The sequence below is a fragment of the Vidua macroura genome, chromosome 8, assembly GCF_024509145.1.
Source record: "Vidua macroura isolate BioBank_ID:100142 chromosome 8, ASM2450914v1, whole genome shotgun sequence".
Taxonomy (NCBI): domain Eukaryota; kingdom Metazoa; phylum Chordata; class Aves; order Passeriformes; family Viduidae; genus Vidua; species Vidua macroura.
The window spans coordinates 25,051,452-25,071,923 of NC_071578.1; positions in this window are offsets into that span (position 1 = coordinate 25,051,452).

Here is a 20,472-nt window from a genome sequence, read left to right on the forward strand (position 1 = left end):
AGCACAGTTCTGAGAGTTGCCGGAGTTCTGCAGAGATTTACATAAGATGTGGAAAGGTATAACAGGGAAAAAACGTATCGTTCCTTTCCTTCTCCCTCCCCCCATTTTCTTTTGTTCTATGAGCAGTTTCCCCCAAATCTCACCCTTTTAAAGGAGCTAATTACTGCTCTTCACTGGCATGCATTAGCATTATGCTGTTGTCAGTCTGTCAGGTGCACTTAGTCAGGGTTTAATAGGCTTGCAGTGAGCTACAATTAAACTCTGGAATTAACATTTAAAGAGTGTTTACATGATTTCCTCTTCCCTTCCTCCCCCGCAGCAGTTTGCTTAAAGACGCAAGCAGCTTTCTGCTTTGCTTTAATTGTTATGGGAGGGAAATACTGAAGGAATCCATGAAGGCGACTTTGGTTTAAAATTTGAGCTCTATTTTTTGCAGCTCTTGGGAAATATTACAGTGCTATTTTTCAAATGAAAAATCGTAGCGATTTAAAACCTTGTGGTCAAATATAACTCTCACAACCATGCTAACATATGTCAGCAATTAAAAAGAGGAAGAGTTGTTGCTCATTTAGAAGCAGTGTCATTTTCCACTAAGCCCTGAGAGGAGTGAGAGGCTCTCTGGTGTTTGTCTGGTCCAGAGCAAAGGAGACTTGCATATGCATGAATTTCTGGTCTTTCTGTGACCCTCAGGAGCTTCACTTTGCTGTCTGCAGATCTCAGAGCTTTGGTCTCTCAAAAAGTTAAGTCATGTTTGTATGGGTTTAGACACTCTTTGAGCAGATGTTCTTCTTTCCCAGTCAGGGAGAGATCCTTTATGCTGTATCAGTCCCATCAGCATCTTCTTGGCATTAATTTAGACCAGTTTTGCTTTCTCAGTTGACTGAAAGCTCTTTCAAAGACCTCAAGACTCAAGAAAGCCCGCACGCTCCTGCTTCCTTTGTAGAAGTCACCTATGGGCTGAAAGAACTTCAGGAATTAAATGTTAGATGTATATTTCGTGCTGTGTGTGCTCCAGAGAGCACTGGTGGGAAGCCTCTTAGTAATGGGTACAGAGGGATGAGCTTTGAGGATTCAAAATTCTCAGTGGGGAAAAAGGAACATGATGTTAATCTGTGTCTGTGCCGCCTAGCTATTTTAACTTACTGCAGCTGAGGATATGCCCTAGAGTGTCAGGGGTTTCTTGGCTTAGGCATTGGATGGAAAAGGAGAATTTGTTGCCTTTCATGTAAAAAATGACTTTTCAGTTTAGCTCTTAAGTATTTTTTAGATATCCCTACTTCTCAAAGAAAACATGCAAGTCTTAAGCTTTCACATTTGGTAGATTTATTTCTGCATTGTACATTGTCATTTATTTATTAATGGTTATTGCCTTTATTGTCTTTATGGAAGGCAGTTGTGGCTCCCTGGTTTTATGTGTGGAATCTGAGGGTAGCAGTACCTCAGCTTGAGCATTTCCAGAGACGTTTTGGTCCTCAGATGGCACGTGTCCAAACACTGTCCCTTATTTGTATGTGCAGAGATTAGATCTCTTCCATCCTGAATTCTTCAAATTAAGAAGCTATTCATTTCTTTGTTGCTTGCAAATGTATAGGATGGTAATTGAGGGAAATGGGAGGGTTTTGAACTAAACAGGTGATATTGTTTGTCCTTCAATATAGAATTAAATTTTCTTTTATGGGGACATGAGGGAATGTTTTGGGAAAAAAAACCTTAAACTCTCCACATAACTCAAAAACCAACATTCATGCGGCCAGGTTACTGCTAATTGCTGCATAAATGTATTGGCCACAAGTGACAAGACCAAACCAATGGTCACTTTCAGTTCCTCTTCCACCATTTCTGTGTAACTTCAAAACTTGTCCCATCTTTCTCAGCACAGCTGTTGTCAGAAGACTTTCTATGGTTTCTGATGATGAGTTCTGTTAAACCAGTGGGGAATTTGAAAACCATTTTAAAAAGTGCTGCAGAACCAGCGTTTGGACAGATGTAGTGAAGCCTAAACTGAAACAGGGGAATTAATGTCATGTTACGGGGATAAGTTGTTTTTCCACCATGGGATGGGGAAGGAACACAGAAACAACCATAGGTGACAAAGCCTTTTGTGATCCACCATTAGTTTAATAACATGAGCTGATTAATAAGTTTTTGCTATCCAGATGGTGATTGATCTCTTTTAGCTTCTTTTTGCCTAGGCTTTTAAATTATGCCATTTAAATCAGTATTTTACATTACGTAAATCTTTCTATTCAGATTTTTAATGTCCTAATCTCCCAGATCTGTTCAATTTCCTATACTGTAGTGGAGTCTGAGAAATAGCAAATATTGAGAGGTGATGCTTGGAGCGGGAAATGCCCCAAATCAAATAATCTCCGTGAAAGAGATGTAAGGGTTATGCAGTCAATATCTCTTCATCCTGAAGACAACAATCCTGTAACACAAAAAAACTTTCATTTCTCATTTACTTTGTTAGAAAATACCTTTTTTTGGTATAGGAATCTTTGGGCCATTGACAAGAGTGTCCTAGAGTGTAACACTAGAGAAGTTTGCTTTCCTGACTTTAGCATGGTCCTATCCAGAATATTGCAGCTCTGTAATTGTCCTAGCAGCAACAGTACAACCCAGACTGCAGAGTGCTGGGTATGTGAGTCATGCTAAAGCCAGACATTGTGCAATTTGGCAGGAAAAAATGACTGAGAAGAATATTTTAGATGGAATACTTTCTGACTCCTTAGCTTGAGGGCACATATCAGGTTACAGAGTAAATATGCTCTAGAACGGATGATGCTCTAAAAAGAAGTGGAGAACTTTGAAGGCACTGTGCTGTAGGCCAGATGAATTAAAAAAGTCTCAGAAGAAAATCCTATCAATATACTATGCCTCTTTGAGTAATTCCTCTTTGCTCAGAAAGGACAGAGGCCTCTTTTTTTCCTCTTTTTTTTTAATGTTCTACCTCATAAAAATATGTCTGTGGTGCTGGAAATGAAATAATGTGTATTTATTCAAAAACAATACTCAATTACAAGACCCTCCTGCATGGTCTTGTTTATCTTGCTGAGCTCTGAGATGGAAGACCTCAATCCAGCAGGACTAAGCTTTGCAGTTTTCAGTGGGATGCTGTGCACATCTTGGGAAGTCCCATGTATATTGCTGAGTAAAATCCTGCCAACAGACATGGCCTTCACTAGGAATTGGACCAGACTCCACCAGAGCAAACTGACCAAGGCAGCAGCTTCATCATCTCAGTGCAGAAGGTCCTGCAGGCCGTAAACACCCCTTGTACTACCAGGATTTTAGTTTGGATTGTGACTGCGGAAGAATTTTCATGGTACTGAGTCTTTGTAGGTTCTAGGGCAAGAATTTAAAAGGTGTTTGGTGAACATGATTGCTTTCATATCATGTGTCATAGAAAAGAAAAGAATGTTTTAAAAAACTAAGTTTTCAGAAAGTGTTGCATTTTCTTTGCTCCTTGCAGAGACTCAAACTGTTGTTTCAAAATAGATGTGTCTGGTTATTTTTTTGTACTAAATGAAGTTCCTGTGAAAAGGGAGGGAGTCTGGTCTGAATTTAGAGTGGCAGGCTGGTTTTACACCTCTAGCTGTTGTAATTATACTGTGGAGGGTCTTTTGATATTAGTGATAATCTGTGTTCATTTTTAAAAAATCTGTTCAGTTAACACTTCAAAACAAAAAATGGTCAGTAGTGTTGAAAGCTAGTTTTGCTGTGAGCATTTTCCTTGAAACACTAGGCAGAAAAACTTGTGGAATTTGCTTTAGTGATATTCTGGTCCGTCATGGTTTTGTTCCTCATGATCTAAAACATCAGATCAATGAAATGCTGAAATATTTTAATAAGAGGAGGCACATCTCCTATTGAGGGTGTTCAGACAGATTTGTAGCAGTGGGAAGGATATTTGAGATGACTGCAAATGTTGGTTGCCTGCAGCCAATCTCACTGAGCTACTGAAATACCGGTGTGAAAATGGGTAAGGCATTAAGATGCTGGATGATTAACAGCAAGGACAATTTGTGTTGTTGTACTGGACTTAAATCACCCTACATCTTGTCACATTTCTCCTAAGTGAATTATCAGTGTTTGTCACTAGAGATACACAGCCTGCATATTAAGGAGAAGTCATTAACCATCTAGATTGCTCTATGTTTTTTGCATTATCTCTTCTGCAATGAAATCTCAACATACATTAATGTGATGATGGAGACGTTGTGCCCAAGGATGCAGGCCAAAGCAAATAACTGTGCAATAAACCCCTTCCTGATCAGTAGACCAAGACTGTGATCGCTTAGGAGACAGAAAATAATTGGAATAGTGAAGTCAGACATGGAACAATAGTGGTTTACCTTGCCTTTCACAATTTTGTAAGGAAGAAATTGTGCCTGATCTGTGGAGGGCTTCCCCTCTCCCCCCACCCTGTAAATACTAAAAAATTTTAAAGGAACTTTATAAAAATTTAGAGAGGAGTTTGTTGCTGACTGAAACGTATTGAAACGAAACTGCTTTGTACACCGATATGATACGAAAGAAGAATCTTTTTTATCAGTATAATCTTTTATCTCTATATGCAGTTCTCTGATAAATTTTTTAGCAGGGGAATGAGTTAATTATGTTTTGGAAATAAAAATCAGATTTATAATCACACACTTTCACCCTTAATAAAACTTCTAGATTGATACACCAGCAATAACTCTTGAAGGTATGAGAAATATAGGAGTTAATAAAAGGACTATCAATTTTAATTCAAAATGACAGAGTACATCCTGATTTACTGTGATGTAAAACATGATCTCCCCTATGATATGATAGTCCCACCCTGAAGAATATTCTAATTTAATCATAATTCTCTTACATTTCTAGTAATTAAATAACATCCCATCAGATACAAAGAGAACACTTTATGTACCAGATTTCCACTGTTTTATGTCTCCTGAGCAGTTACAAGCAGTTATGGTGTAAAAGGATGAGGCCTGGTAGTTCACTAATTCTGGAATATTGTAACAAGCAGCAAACTTATTTTGAAGAATGTAGTGTTTTAAAATAGTCCACACAGCAGAAACCTTACTCTTAAAAGAAGAACAGCATTTTTAAGGTTTGCCATAAGAACTCAAAGAAGGATTTGCTCTGTGGCCTGATGAAAGATGGAATGGTTTTTCTTTATCATTAGGTACAGGCGTTGTGAGAGAAAAGATGAATCTTGGAAAAAGCAGAATCTCCTGAATACCTGTGAATTCAGCTGGTGTGCTTGTCCCCACAGTCTATTATTATTATTATCCACCCTAATGGTCATTAAAATGAAATTTATGACTGTCAGCCCTCCATAAGCAGACCTTGAGTTAGGTGAACTAAAGAGGCCTTGGTATTAACAATTTACCCGTTCAGGTGTTAATAAAGTTTCAATACAATGCTTGATGAACTGCAATGGCTTCAAATTACACGCTTAGTAATGCTGTGGCAGTTTGCTGCCAGCAGAATATACCATTGCAACAGCAAGGTACACACTAAGGGCAGCTCTTCTGGAGAGTTAAAACTTAGAACAATAATTTGGTTTTCAGAAGCTGCTATTGATACTGAAAGAAATTATAATCCAGTTTGGCATTCTGCTCCAATATTGAGCCACTGTTTGAATACGAAAAATCAACATATATGTATGCTTGTGTCTGACTTCTATGCTGGGGAGATCAGAAATACAGAATACATACAAAGCTGCATCAGTCTATGGAGGTTTTATCTTTGGAACTCTAACAGCACTTTAAGCTGCATTAAATTCAGTTCACTAATTTGTAGTTATCTGTTTAAGCTATAATATCCTATTTTCTGTTCCTCTTTAGCTCATGTGATTCTGAAAGAAATATTCTGTTCTATCTTGGACCATTCCCTCAGGGCATATTGTCACATTCCTCCTTCCCATGATAAAATCAGTTGCCCTTGGACTGCTAGGGCGAGAAGAATTGAAGCATTGTCTCTTTTGATTGCTAGATCTTGCAGTCTTTCTAAATAGTGCAATATTCCTGAAATTTAATCAGTAGCTGACACTAAAATCTAGATATTACCATGGCTTCCAACTGCTATTTGAATATTTCAGCTTGAAATAATCATCTGTGGATTGGTGTGCTTTAATGGAGCAGAGAACATATTTTGTTCTTGCCTAATCCATTCATTCTCACTTGCCAATTTTTTAAGCCTGTTCAAATCTACATTTTATCTTTCTTCACTTCTTCTCTGTACAGGGAATTAATTTGGTGACCTTGCATTTACTTGCATGACATTGCTGCCAGGTCAGTAGTGTCACTGTGAAATGCTATGTGGAAACCTCTGGAAATAAGGGTGGAAGACGTGAAGAGGGCTGTTTTTACACAACACATTTTGAAGAAAACCTCGATTCAAGACAGCATTCCAGTACTGCCCGTGTTCCCATGGATTGGGATCCATGACTCAAGGCCTTATTTTGCAAATAAGGTCTATTAAAATATTTTTCCCTGATTGGTTTGCTTCTATTTTTTTTGGCAGTCTTTTGCTGCCAGTGAGTTCCATGACTAAATCTCTTCTTCTCAACATACTCCATGTATCTAGATGCTAATATGTCATTCCATGCCTGTCTGGTTTGCATTTTTTCTAATTGTCTCATAAATACATCTCCCTAAAAAAAAAAAAAAAAAAAAAAAAAGGAAGTGAGGTTTGGGAAGATAGTGCTCTTTCGTTGGCAACAAATTAAGTGTGTATTATTTTTGTTAGTGGAATATTTGCCAGTGTTGCAACAATTCAGGGTTTGCTTTTTTTACCCTTCCCTCTCCTCTCCAAGTGTTTCCTTTACCTCAGGATAAAAAGGGGATGATCAGCCTTAAAAAAGATATTTTTTTATCAGAGAGTATGACAGAAAACGTCTCATACAGGTATTATTAGACATCTTGAAAATAATCTACAATTATGAAACTTCAGGGTTTTCTTGTCATTCCTTCTTAGCACCTGTTAGCTTTGCTCTGGGCATTCTCTAGTTTTTCCTTGGAACATGCTTTTCCTTATCACTACTCCCACTTTTAAATGGAGCTGATGTTGCCTTGCAGTTACTTTTATTTTGGTTGTACAACTTTAATAAAGCAAGATATATAAAATATAGGATATCCAACAGAGTTACTGAAGTTAGTGAAATGTCTGCATCTCATCAGTTAGTATTTCAAGAGCAGGAACAGCAACCTGGTGCTGGTTGGATTGGCTTGGTGCTGTAGCGATCAAACTGCAATAAAGAAGTAATATTCATGCTCAAAACAACTTGTCAGAGGGGGTGTGAGATGGAAGAGCCCATCAGGTGTGACGTGGTTGTGTTGGTAGCCACCATCATTCTGCAGAGTTGAATAAACTGAAAAGAACCCACTTTTCAGGTTGGATGATTTGCAGCTGGTAATTGTACCATCATTGCCATCCAGCCACACTGTCTGTCAGTGAGCTGAAGAGAGCTTCTGGAGTGTGCCTGTAAAAACCAGGGGCCATTACTGAATTCAAAGATCATTCTGTTCTAACCAGCTCTTATTTGACTCTTCTCTGTCCCATTACCAGGATATATTAGGACAAAGCAAATTTCCTCTAAGTAGACATTCAATTACTAGGCCTGCAATGTACTGCAGTTTGGTGATGCATTCTGTGCTTGCTGGATTTATAGGGTAATAAGCTGGTGCATACTGATGAACCTCACTGGGACACAGAGGTGTTTGTGGTGTGCTGTTTGGATTGAGACAACCATTACTTGGCATAGATATGGAGGGGAAAGCAGACTTGTTTTTATTGTGCTAAATGTTGCAGTAAAGATGGTGCACATTTTCTGCCATCCTGCTGTGCATCTTTTGAAGCACTTCATAGTCCAAATCAATCACATTTCAGCAATTGGATTTTATTTAAAATTTTAATTGGATTGGTCTTACATGAATAAGTATTAGGAAAAGTCCTTTATCCGGTAAATGTTCAAAATTTTAGCAATGTTAAAATTTAATTTTATTTTGCAAACTGCTTTACTGGTGAAAATGTAAATTTTTTTCCCATCGAAGATTACAACCCTTTTTTTTTTGAGTCTGTTTGAATAAATGGAATTTCTTCAAGTGAGTGACTATAATGCAGTCCTTTCTAGACATTTTACTTTCTGCTTATGATTACATTAATAACATTTCCAGCTTTGCTGAATATACAGATGGATTAAGTTTTGTTGCCATGATTCCTCATTTGAGCTCTGTGACTAGTTGATCTGTGATGGGGAATTTTATTAACCAGTATAAGCCAATGATGTGACAGATTAAAATACAATTAATTAATTGATTAAAAAATAGCTGCTTGTAAGTAAATACTGACATATTATGACAAAAGAATAGAGATTATCTCTCACATTAGCATTGCAAGAATAGAGCCCTTATGAATTTAAAGTTCTTGCTTATGTAATTAAGTAATTATCTCAGTGACTCTCTTGAAGAAAAGTACAAAAGAAAACATGCTGTATATGAAAAGAACAATGAATATTTTAATAGTTACATTAACACCAAAAGGGAGCCTCAGGGATTTTTCTCTTGGTGGGTAATTGACAGTAATACAGATTTTAATTTATGTCTTGACATTCCTTTTTCCTTTTTCAAAACTGAATTTGCTGTTCTTCGTTCCTTCAGGTTTCTTCATAGCAAATAAAGGGATCATTTTCTGATTGAAAAGCCACAGCAATGTGTGCTTTTGCTCATGTTTTCCTCGTGGGCACAAACTCGTGTGTGCAGTCTGGTCCGTGCCCATGCTGCTCCTGCAGCCCCATGTGGATCAGCCTCCCGTCTCTCACTGGGCTTGGGACAAGCTGCTGAGGCACTGAGCAGGAGAGAGCTGTGCACTGCTCCTGGCATGGCAGGGAATTCATGCAATGAACTGGCAGCTTCGAAACATTTTTAAAGCTCTGTGGTTAGAGCTGCTTTCTAGCTAGTTTTTCTTAACGCGGAGCATGAAAAGGTTTGTTCTGTAAAACACAGCAAGGCTTTCTCGGGGCTTGCCAAAGGAGCCCAGAGGTAAATTTGATCCTGTTAGGAAAGCACAGGCTTGCTGCTCTCAGGCAGGGCTGACACGTCTGTACAGGGCACACAGGGACCTGCACTCTGCTCTGGGTCTGATGAGGGCTGGGTTTTCTCCTGAGCACACTGCTTGCACCTCTGGGTTTCACAGTTTGTCAGGCAAAATCTGAATAGCAGATTCTAGTCAAAGCAGATTGCCACAATTTTCCATTAAAGTATCAGGAGCAGTTCAGGGTGTCTTAAAAACAATGTCCCACAAAACTTGATGGTTGTTTTTTTTCTTGCTTAGTTTTGAGAGTGTGATAGAGTGTGTGTGAGCTGTCTTCTCTGTCACTTGGGCTGCTGATGCTACACTAGGAAGCAAACAGGGAAATTCTCATTATATGCAGCACCAAAGCAAACAAAGCCACATATGTGAAATGGAAAGCAAAGGAAACCAGAGGGTGTGTATTCCAGCCAAAAAAAAAAAAAAAAAAAAAAAAAAAAAAAAAAAAAAAAAAAAAATTCAAATGGCTGTTTATCTCATAAAAGGCCTTCCCATGACAATTAGTAATACTTTAAGCCTGGACTCTGTGCTATGAGCTGAATTTCCCTTAAAACAACTTCAAGTCCAACAATACATTTTATGCCAATACCAAAATATAGCACACTTAATAAACACTGCTGACCTTCCCCAGATCAGAAATATCTTTGGGGTCTGGTTTTGCAAAACTGAACAAGGTCAATCACATCCTTTTAAACATTGTCATTATGTGAGCTCCTTGGTAGGTATTTATTTCTAAATGGGATATTTATTAATGTTTTCAACCTTTTCAGGCTTTTCAAGGTTGTAGTTATTCTGGTGGTGTTCTTGCTTTCTTGGTGGTGTGGAACATGGAATAAACTTTTAGAATTGTTCCTACATATTTATTTTGCAAATCTTCCAAAATAGTAGTAACTAGCCAAATTTTGAAGAGCTTATATGAATTTTGAAGAGCTTTTATGTTTTGTTTGGTTCAGTATAAATGCATGTCAGGGATTTTAAGACTGCTAAGGCCTTCAGTATTTTTCATTTTAGACTTTTAATTAGTTTTACTGAACAAATAGATTCTTTCATTTCATGGCAGAAATGAAACTGTTCAAATGGTATGAGAGCTCACATGAAGAAAATTTTTCTCAGAATATTCTGGGGTATCATAAATGGACCAACATTTCTGAGTCAGAGAAGATTTTGTATTTCTAGATGTCTTCAGAGTATCAAATTTTCCCAGAATAAAGCCTGTAAGTTTCTTAGTGAAATCTAGGAGTTCCAGCTTGAGGATTACTTGGAACATGAAAGCAGTTCAGCAAACTGCAGTGCAAACTCCCAGGAGCTGAGTCCTGAGAAGTTTCTCCCTTGAAAGCCTTTTTTTTTTCTTCCAAATTCATGCCTTATTAGAAGTTTAAGATTTCAACAAACTGACAATTTCTGTTAAAATTTAAAAAAAGAAAACAAACACCCCCCCCCCCCCCCCCAAAAAAAAAAAAAAAAAAAGAAAAAAAAAGGCAACAGGTAAAGCTGAAAGTCTCCTTAGTTCTGATTTTGGTGTATTTTTTATGTTTCTGGTGTATGCAGATGTCACTCTCTGGCTCCTTATCTTTCAGTTGCTGAAGGACTTGGAAGGCAATGAAGTTAGTTGATTTGATATGAACTCCTTGAACTTCCCTTTAATTTGTAGGACTTTTAACAGATCTGTTTCAATGGAAATAGTTACAGTTGTAGCACATGGCTTAGTCCAAGGAAGCAGCTTGTGAGAGCAAAGCTGTGTGAGTTGACAGAGAGCCCTGATGTGTTCCACGTGCTCTGCACAGGGAGATTTCTTAGGGCTGGTCCGGGATGCAGTGACTGAAGTGCAGCAGATCCAGCTCAAAACCAGTTTGGCTCTGGAGGGACAATAGTTCAGGCATGTGGTTGGTGATAAAAGCCACTTGGGAAACTGCAGAAACTTTCAGAAAATTATTGTGAGCTTCAGGCTCCTGAGGGTACCCAAGAAAAACAGGATTACATGAGTATGTTTGTATAAGAGCAGTTCTGCAGCAAAGCATTACTTTAAAATACTTAAATGGGGAAAACATCTCCATGTTCATGCTGGGCTAGCTTTGGTGGTGGCCCTTGCCACCACTCTCAGATATTTCCCAGGAAGAGACTTCCCTCTCCCTGTTCAGCCTTGTTTTATCTTCACCTGCGTTTGTCTGTCACTCCAAACATCTGCTAAAAGAAAACCTCTTTCCTCTATTTTGTTTTCCTTTCATTTCTCCCTGATACATGACTAGAACACTTGGAAATAACATGGAAAGCTACCAAAAAACGAGTAGCATTGAAAGAATGGTCCAAAATGTAATTGTTTAAAATGAGTCTTTGGAATTTTTTTGCGAATTGAATCAAATACATTAATAAAATCAAAGACAGAAAAAAAGTGAGACAGGACAGGGGAGGATCTGTACAGGCCAGTAAGAAAGGGAGAGAAGGTAGGTATACATCTGACTTTGAAGAATTTCACACTGGAATCTAAATTTTATTATGTACTCTTTTTGACTTCTAGTATACACAGTGCAGCTCTGGTGGTTTGTGGCATACAGTATTTCCTTGACAGCATATTTCATGCACCTGCATTGCTTAGTCATTCTGGAAAAGGGTTTTCTTGTTCTCAATATGATTATATATTTAGACAAAGCATTATCTCTTCTGTGAAATTCAGATGTTTTCTGTGTGACCATATCTGATATGAAATGGTTTGGGAGGCCCAGGAGCCTCCAATGAAAAATTGTTTCAAACAAGTCTCCATAAAACTGGTCATTATAATTTCTTAGGCAACTTTTTCCAGTCATGGCAAGCCTTGGCTCTGCCTCAAGCTGCTGAACTTTCTGATTTTCCAGCTCACTCAATAAAAACCTCACAATTTAGTGACTCCATATTTGATTAGAACTGGTGTTGTGTGTAGATAAGACACCAAGGAATCCAGAGCAGGAAATCCCATGGGATTTCTCTTATGGCTAAGATAATTTCTTCAGCCTCAGGTTTTATTTGATACAGAAATTTGTCCCAAGATGGGAGGAATCCCTCCTGTCTGCAGACACCCAACAGCCCTAAACCTGCATGCTGAAATCAAGGAAACCACAAGGGCTTATACTTGTTTCATGACTGACCCTTCTTTATTCCTGTTTCCCAAGGACAAGCATAATGCTTTTCTCTTCTGGAGATGCCTTTCAGAGTAGGGAGGAAAATGAAAATATTTGCATGAATGCCACTTTTTTTGCTTTTCTATATTTTTACAATAAATGAAATAAAAATTTGCAACATTTCTTTGTTCCAAGACAGCTGTGTATAAATTTTTGCCATATGAAAAATTTGAAAAAGTGAGGTTGGAAGATGAAACAGCATTTTTGTGTTTCCAAATCTCCAGTGTCAAGTCTTAATGCCCTATGTAGAACTCTCGTTATTACCCATATCACAAGATTGCAATGTGAAATAAATTTAAATCTGTAGATACCAACAGTAAGGAATTTCTGAAAACACTTGATGTAGTCAAGGTGCAGTGTCTTGCAGAAACTATCTTGCCAGAACTCCTGGAAGACAAAAGTGTTTATGAGAGGAATGGATGAAAAGCATAGTGCTGCTCACATTTGGTTTTATGTGGCTTTTCAGGGATTTATGCTGGCTGGCATCTTTTCAAGACAGGATGCCTTTGTGTTGTAAGAGCTGTGTAGTACTACAGGACAGAATTGCTTTCTGGTCTATTTTTAGCTGTATTAAATCTTAAGGAATAATCCAAAATGATGAATTTATAGAAATGGTTTTGCTTTCAAAGTTTCTTGCCCTTCCTTTGTGTTTCCCCTACTCTTTTCTCTGTCTCCCTGAATCCTCCCCCAGGTACTTGATACCAGCATTTTTAGAATCAGTGTTTGGTGAATGTAGCCAGAATTCATGATGCACAATTTTATATGAAGAATTTCCTTGAGATATTTTTGTCTGCTATTGCAAATACACAAAATGGTCCAAAATGTCACACTCAGTTTTGCTCTCCTCTCCAAATTGTTCTGTATAACATATGCAGAATCAAAGTTTCGTTTATTGCTTTCTAGATGGATACTCAGCACTTTTCAGCTGAGTTATCACATCAAAAACAGGTGAGGCACTAGAGCATGTGAAAATAATTTCAAGGAAGGTTTCTATTCTGTTCAGTGGTTTGTCTAAATTACAGATTAAATTTTCCCTTCAAGAGACAGAGGAAGGTCTTGAAATTTTAGGTTATAATTTATTTCCTCTTTTCTCTCCAACAGTAATGGCTATATATTGATAATTTCTGCCTAAGACAAATAGGCTTTTCAATGAAATAGATGAAAATTTTGTTTTGGTCTTGGCAAACCCCATAATTTTAGCAACACATTTTAAAATTCCCTGGCATCCAGGGGTAGGGAGTGCTTGTGCAGCAGAGGGCACTGCACAGATTCAAACTGTGCACCCTGTCTTATCATTTCCCCTCTGATAAAGGAAAGGCCCCACACTGGGAAGATATAAACCCAAAAGAGAAGCAAACAGTGGAGCAGACACTGGGACAGCTGCTGTGCTTTCACTAACCAACACCAGTGATATAACAGCAAGTGCTGCCTGTTAAACCACATCAGGTGCTTTTGGAATTTTGCTAAGTGTTTTTGAAGGGATGTAAACATTGTATGGTTACATTGAAAACAATCAGGTTAACCATCTGAGAGTGGAGCATCCCCTTTGACTTCGGTTTTATCATGTTAATGTGCTTTCTGAAACTCATCACAAGGTGCGTGGGATACAGCTCATAATCCAATACAGCTGATTGAATTATGAATTTTTGATCAGTAAAGATGAGATGAGTTCCTAGATGCAAAAATGAATAGAAGCACCTCTAGTGGGATGAATAAAGAAGATAAGGATTTTTTTACCTTTCCCGTTTGGTATCAGTTAGAAAAAAAACTGAGCAGAGGCACCAAAAAAGATGCCTACAAAGGAAGTTTGTATCACAGAGAAACCTTATGCTTCACTTTGATGAATGTTTGCATTCCAAGTGGAAATTTATATGACAGAAAAACTGTTCTTTTGAATTGATGATATATTTCCCAGCAGAACAGCAGGAAAGAAGGACAGAAGAATGGGTTTTTAAATTAAATCCTTTACTAAACTTTTATAACAGAAGTAAATTGCTATTTTGTCTGTATTTTTATCATTCCACAGCATCGTGTTTCACCATGGAAGCCAAGGATGTGGATGCACAAAAATAAACTGCTGCAGTGTCTGAGGTTGTAGAATCAACTCGCTAAGTGCAGTCTTTCCCTTGCCCTCTGATGTGTCAAAACAGGAATAGTTAATGTGAACAGAAATGGGAAATGCTGTGCAAAGGAGGGATGCTGCACATCCATGCTTCTTCCCCAGCAGCCTTTGTATATTAGAGGGTCTCAAAACAGGGGGTCATGGACATAGCATGATAGAAAATAGAATTTCAAGGGTAGAAATCTTAATTTAGAGTTGTTTTCTTTCTACAATGTATGAGTGTATGCAAAAATAGTCCAATAGTGCCTACCCAGTCAGGAGAAGGCAGAATTAGGGAAGGAAAACGGGCAGAGCATGCACATGACATGTCCACAATGATGTGTAACAAATAAACCCTCTGTGGGTGCATTGTGCACTCTCCAGGCCTGTGGTGGGCTCAGAATGACAGGCAGTGTGTCCTGGGTCACCTCACAGTGTTGCACACTACTGCTTAGGGATAAAGATTTCTTAGCAACTCTGTATTAGTAAACACCACTAGCAAAGACGACTTGTTTACAAGGAAATTGCATGGAATTTGAGTCTAACCAGCACAGAAATTGTTCATGAAAGTATTCTAAATGCCAGGGCTGTAAATCTGTGTCAAAACCAAAATTGCTGCATTGAAGAGGGAGAAGCATGACATGATTGTAAATAGTGTGGAGAGGCAAGAAAACTGGAAAACTGGGATACTCTGCTCAAAGGTGTGAAAATGACACAAGTGCTGTCCACTACTTGTAAAGTGAATATGAGTGCTTTCTTGTCACTTTGCTAATTGCTTTAGAGGAGCCTTGATGTTGCAGCTGTGGCAGAAAGCAAATACATGGCTGTTAGTACCTGAGAATGAAATTTTATTCTTTCAAAAATAAAGAAAATTAATCTGTCTGTGGTTGCTGCTCATTTTATATGGTAAATTATATCTTGTATCAGCAAGTTACTGTTTGCAGGCTATATATATTTATCAAGATGTTTGTGGTTCGTTAACTCCATGAAGGTAGTCAGGAGGTAAATTAGCCTTGTGTTTTACCTGTTTGTGCATTTTCATCCTCTTGTCCTAACCCAGATGAAGTGGATTAATAGCAGACAATGCCAGCTGAGGAAGTGCAATCTTACCTTTTTAGATGGATTTTTTGAAGCATGTTTTCCTTATTGCAGCCCACAAGTGTTGACTTCACTGCAAAGGGAGAAAATAGACTGTGCTTTTAATGTTGGTCCCCTGTACTAGTTTTCATATAAATCACTAAAAGAGCTCTTTGTTATATACTGTGAAAATGATTTTGCTCAGGACTTTACTAATTTCACATTTAAAACCCTCATGAAAAAAGAATTAGGAACTGATTTCAGACAAAGGAAAACTACTCTCACACTTCCAGATCTAAGATTCCTTTTTGGTGTCTGCTTGGCAATTAACAGCTGTGAAAATCAGCTCGTGGTAGGAGGAGCTGAGTCACCAATTTACACTGCTTAAAATTCTGGTCTCAGCAGGCAGGGCAGGGGCAATGTAACCCAGCTGCCCTTTTGGCAAGAGGAGCTCTTCCCTCTTGGGCCACAGGCAAGAGCTGCAGTTCCTCAGACCTCAAGGGCTGACTGGTTGAGTACAAGTGGCACTTGATATTTGTGCTGTGATGAGATTTTTTTAAAGTATTGTCCAGGTATGAAAAAGAAAAGCCAAACAGAATTAAGAAACAAGGAAGAACTATTTTGCCAATGCGATCTAATGACAGTTGTGTGGCCTCAGATCTCAGGTTTATAAAGAAGACCTCATTTTCCATTTAATCTAACACATGTTTTCAAGTATTAAATTTTATTGCAGCAAATTATTTTGTGTCTGTTTTCTTTTTCTTTTCCTAGTCAAACAGATTAAATTCTGCACTCTATTAGGTGCTTGTTAAATCTTCAGTAAAAAAACAATTAAGAGTTTACCACACTATAATTGTCATACTCCATTTTAAATAATACTTGAATATAGAATTTTTAAAAGCCAGTATAACAAGAAATAATAATGAAATTGTTAAAAAAGGAATGAAGGCAGGTAGAAATGAAGGTAGGTAGATTTCCAGTTTCTGTTGCAAGGCACTGGCAGTCTATTTTTGCGGGTCACTCAAGCTCTAATACTGCAGAGCATTTTGCTTCAAATGCTGTATGTAAACCTCCATGAGTTTAGGTTCTGACACCTTATCTCCCTGTGGAAAATGAGTATTTGCTGTAGGGTAATGCTTTTCTGGGGCCTCAAGATTTTGAAATTGAATGGGATTGGACACATTGTCTGTCTTCTCTACTCATCTCATGGTCCCTCATGCTTTCTGTCAACTTGCCTACTCATACTGAATTATATCTGCCTTCACATGAAAATTGAGTTACACTGATTAGAATCAATTATCTATAATTGATGACCACGTTTGATTTAGCTGTTTATGACAAAATTATTTCTTTAAAGATGCCAAATGTGTATTTTAAACCTGAAGTGAATTATAGCTGCCTGTGTTTAATTGCAGTTGTTAGCCTGTTTGCTATTCCAGCTGCTGTTTAAAAAACTTCTGTTGTGAGTTTATGGTCTTGCAGGCAAAAGTGCATTGTTCCTCTAAGAATTCAGAGGATATTTGATGGAGGATTACGTGACCAGCATCAGAAGGAACATACAGCACTGTGAGAATGTGGAGTGCCGTGTGTGACCCATAGAGAAAATGGTAAAGTAGCAGCCAAAGTTCATCTGGGGGGTTTAGTAAGCAAATATCCGCATTAGTGAAATAGGATCATTTTTCATAGCACTTTTCTTTCCCCTCTGGGGCCTACTCAGACATCATGCTGAATCTAAATTATTAAATTAGGTCTTCCTTGATCATCCAAAGGTCATGGTGCCTAATGTGTGTTAATGTGATGGAAGTGTCAGGCGCAATTAATTTCAGTAGTAAAACATGGGTTTATAGTCCTAAATGCAATAAATTAAAGTGTGCTCTGGACTGCTGGAGTTGGGGAAATTTCTGCACCATTAAGGTTTGATGAGGAAGTTCATGTCCGCTTTAGGTAAGAAGGGGGAGCACTGGGTGGAAAGTGGTAGGATATGCTCTGTGATTACTATTGCCCCTTCTTTGAGAGATTATACATCAAATGAACATATAATCACAAAATTCTGCTTTCCTTCTCAGGCAGAGCCAGGCAAGTAGAGTTTTACACGGTTTGCATATTCTCCTAGCTGGTGTCTTTATGTTGAGAACATTCCAAGGCACATTTTAGGCATCAAAACATCTTTAATCTTGATTCTGGGAAGAGTACATGCTGTTCTATACAGCTTGCTACTGAATTTCAAACGTCTGCCATGAAAAATTCAGCTAGCTGTGCATGATAGAGGTGGGTAACCCACAGGGGAGTAGTAAAACTGACTAAATTGGCATGCTCTGTAATCTGTCTAATGGTGCAAGATATCGCGATTAACTGTATCCTTTTCCTGTCTGTAGGCAGGAGGGAAAAAAGCAATAGCAGCAGATAGGCAGAAGGAGATGGATCAATTTTAATTGAAAAGTCCAGTAGCTTTGCTATTGGAAGACAAAAAGCAATGGCTAATTGGGGTAAATATCACTGACAAACCGAAGATCCCTGTATAAGCTTATTTACATTTGCAGTATATCCTGAATTGTTGAAAATTTAGGACAATGTGTACAGAAACAAGTACTTTCAGTAGCAAGGAAGTAAACAGTTTTCTCTTATGAAAAGTGATCCTTCTGGGAAAAATACTGCCCTCTTAAGAGGCCGTTTTTAATAGTCCTGTATTATTCATGGCTAATCATTTCTCATGAGTTGTGGCTTCATAATGGAAAAAGAAGCTTCCTCTTCTTTGGGAAGAAGGAAGAGACCATGCAAATCTTTTTGCCCATAAAAGAAGTTAGCCAAATTTTTATACCTGGCGTCCTCTGACAGAGGAATTCTCTTTGGTTGAGAGCAAAAATGAAAACCTTGAATAAAAACCTTCAAATATGAAAGTTTGTGACGAGCAAAATTCTAACTCCAGCTTGATGGTTCTTATTCCAATGACATGCAGTTTTCCAGGGAAATCTGCTGAAATATACTGATGACATAAATAATGGAAGCATATTTAATTTTGAGGCGGACAAAGAAAAGTAGAGAGCAGTAGGCAAATTGGAAGAGCGAGGCTGAAAAAGAGTAAATGCCATAGTGATCCCTTTGGGAGCAGTTAATCAAATGCATAAATATAAACTCAGAGAGTGCTGATTAGGAGATGGAAATGAAGAATTGATGGAGGGGAAGATGTAGTTTAGGATGAGCATCAAATTGAACTTGACCGTATGAGTCGATAGAGCCATGAACTGCAATGTTGTAGTGTATAAACAGGAGAACTTGGTGTAGGGGGGCTGTCCTCACAGTGCTTAAAGTATACCTGGAAAGCCCCTGCTTTGGTCCCTGCACTTGTAAAAATAATTCAAATGGCTGCTACAGCAACAAGGGAAATCAAACCTGAAAGATGTAAGAGTAACCTGAAAGATCAGAGTAACAAAAGTCCTTTTTCTCTCATTTGTAAAGAGTGGCACAATACTGCCATCATATAGATTCAGAAAACAAGGTGTGTAAAGTCAATGAGTAGTGTGTGGTCATGCTGTTTAAAAAGGACAGTCTTTATTCCCTTTACATTTGAAAAGGAATAAAGCTCCAGAATCTGTGGAGGAGCCCCAGCTTTCCTTGAAGATTTAGAATATTAGTTCTAAGTTTTAGCTTTTAGTTCCAGTAAACAGCAATCTGAACACAGAACAAACAAGGAGGTCATGCTACACTGGCAACAAGGATGCTAAACAAGCCCTTCAAAAGTTACCAGTAACAGCAGATGTTGGAGGCAAATCTTGCATAATTTCAACAGTGATCTGTTTTTTAACAAAACCAGAATTTTAAAAAATTGAGTTTCTTTCCAAAACATGTCAAACTATTTGTTTACACATAAAGTATTTACTGTGGAAAAACTTGACTTCATATTTTGACAAGAAATGCAGAATGTATTCTGGTAGAATGTTTATCTACAAACTAGGTGGTAGATCTCACTAGATTTCTTCTGCAAATTTCTTCTGCTTTGTGGATTTGGGTTTTGGGGTATTTTTCCCTAACAGTGATACTAAATGTATTTATGAAAAACAAAAATGAAAAGGCCAATGCAAATCACAATAAAGCCTTAAGTCTACCAAAGAGCTTCAGCAAGTCAAGATCTCACTGGTTTTGATATGTTAATTTAATTTTTTAATTTCAGGATGTAAATTTAGGTATGTGCACCAAGTGATTTGCAAAATCAAGGCCATATTAGAGATGTTCTGAACTGATTTGTTATTAGGGATTTAACTTCTGTTCTGTTGGGGGGGGATGGCTTATGTCCTATATGCCAGTTATATTGTGTACAGGAGTCACCAGTGCTGCCCTGGTTAGGAGATTGGCACCCATTTATGAAGTTCCTTACTGGTTAGTGTTTTGCAAAATTTTGTATGCACAAGGTGAAATCTCTGCCCTGTTGAACCACACTACAAAGTACCCCAATTGAGTCCTCTTTTCGATTCTAAGATCAAATCCTTCTCTTCCTGTTTTTGCTTTGAGTTGCTTTGTTACCTTCTCAGGAGACAAGAGTTTGTTAAATTTCCTTGGTGGCATTTTTGATCTTAAAGTGCAGTTTCTTTCCAGATCTGCAGACTATTTTTAAGAGGGTAATGAAGCTTAAAGGAAAATCTAAAACTTACTGTAGGCTGAAAGATTGTCTTGCAGGAGTACAGCATAACTGGAACATGCTAAGAAATTTATCATTCAAATGTTGACATCTGTTTGCCTTAAACTCTGACCTTGTTCTTGTGGCTTCTTATAATATGGATCAACTATATGGGAGCTGTACAGAAAAAAAAATGCATTCTGATGATGCTTTTACTTCCTCAGAGAAACCTTTCCTAGTAGTAGTTTACCTAATTCTACAGTACTGTGCGTTTCCAATCCTAGGCTGCAGGTTGGCCCCAGGATGCTCAAAATTTGGCTGAGATTTGTTCCAAGCTTCAGAAAAAAAAAAAAAAAAAAAAAAAAAAAAAAAAAAAAAAAAAAAAAGCTTTTCAGGAAGTCTGCCCAGAGTTTCTTAAAGGTGCTCCCATGTCCATCTTACTGTCT